This window comes from Vulpes lagopus, chromosome 3 (genome assembly GCF_018345385.1).
Source record: "Vulpes lagopus strain Blue_001 chromosome 3, ASM1834538v1, whole genome shotgun sequence".
Lineage (NCBI taxonomy): Eukaryota > Metazoa > Chordata > Mammalia > Carnivora > Canidae > Vulpes > Vulpes lagopus.
In genome coordinates, this window is record NC_054826.1 from 146,879,959 (window position 1) to 146,881,675 (window position 1,717).

A 1,717-nucleotide genomic window follows, 5' to 3' on the forward strand; every position below is an offset into this window, starting at 1 on the left:
TCCCTGCAAAATAATGCAGAAAATTTGATAATGGAAGAAGTTCACTGAAGGTAAATCCACTTAAAATGAGTTTCCCAAATTTCACTGTAGTTAAAAAAAGGGGGTGGGGGGAGAGACTAGGACTTTATCTTGAAAATGAAACTGAAATGAAATAAAATTTAAATGACCTGCTTTCTTTAGCTTCCTCTTCCTGTGCTTTGCCCACTTATGGGGACACTTTACTTCAGTGGGCTCAAGTGGGGAAAGCATCGTGCTTTTAGCTTTATGCCTGACACAGTGGGCACTGAATAAATGAGTGAAAAATAAATAAATCCCATTTTTCGGCTAGGTCTACAGGTCCCTGACTGGGGAGGGCCACATTCCTTGGACACCAGGTTTTGATCACTGACCAATGGTCAGTGTACTTCTGTACTTCCCTGTCTCCACTTCCTCCAGTTCATTGAATTTTGGTTCAACCTTTCCCTTCACATTATTATTCATGTCATAGCTGAGAGTTCTGGTGAATCTAATAAGAAATCTTCCTTGAATCCCTTGAAACAAAAGCCTGAAGATTCTAGAACAATCTAACACTAAAAATCTCTTTCACGCGGGGGTGCCTGGGTGGCTCAATAGGTTAAACATCTTCCTTTAGCTCAGGCCCTGATCCCAGGGTCCTTGGATTGAGCCCCACAATAGGCTCTCTGCTCAGTGGAGAATCTGCTTCTCCCTCTCTCTGTGCCCTTCCCACCCTCCCACCACCCCCACTTGTGCATGGGTACCCCTCTCTCCCTCTTTCTCTTTGTCCCAAATAAATAAATAAAATCTTTCTTTCTTTCTTTTTTTAATCCCTTTCATTCAGCAAATGTATATTGCTGATTTGGGCTCTGGACCTCTTAGGGTCCAACCTAGGCTGACGATAATGTGGTGAAATGTCAGGTCCAGCCCTGCCTCTTCTGTTACCTTTCAACTCACACCTGCCTCACTCCTGGTATCCACCATCCCTACCCAAGATGTACCCTCTCCAGTCTTATCCTCTGCCATGTTTAGCTAGTCCAGCTTTCCCTCTCACCCTAGTTGCCTTTCCAGGTGCTTTTTCCTACATATACACAAGTGAGACATGTGTCTTCTCCCCTCCACTGAATCAGCAGTGGGATGACATTGTCTTAGAATTCTGCTACTGCTTCCCAAACATCCTTCTAAAGCCCTCAGGTGAGACTTATTGTTTAGCATTCATTTATGTATTAATTCACTCACCAATCAATTATATACTGTAACCTGCCTATAAACCACATAGCATAGGGTTCAAGCATGGACTCTGAAGTGAGAGTGAATTTAAATCCTGTTTCTGCGACTTCCTAGCTGGGGGACCTCAGGCAAGTTGCTTTTGTTCTCTATGCATCAGTTTACTCGTGTATAAAATATGGAATGGTAGTGTTACCTACTCCATGGGGTTATTATAAGGATTAAGTGAGTTAAGTCATGTCAAGTGCTTAGAACAGCACTTTACACAAAGCCATCCTCAGTGAGTATTAGCTACTGTGGCTATTGAGCACAGTGCTGGGCTAGAAGCTAGGATGCAGTGGTGAATGGTACAGAGACAGTCCAAAAAGCAAATACAAGAAAGAAGGAGGTTTGTAGCAGGCTTGGTACCAGGAGCTGGAGTTCATAGTGAAAGGAAACTACGGACTCACTTGGAGGGCTTTCCAAACACAGATTGCGGGATCTACTGGATTCGTTT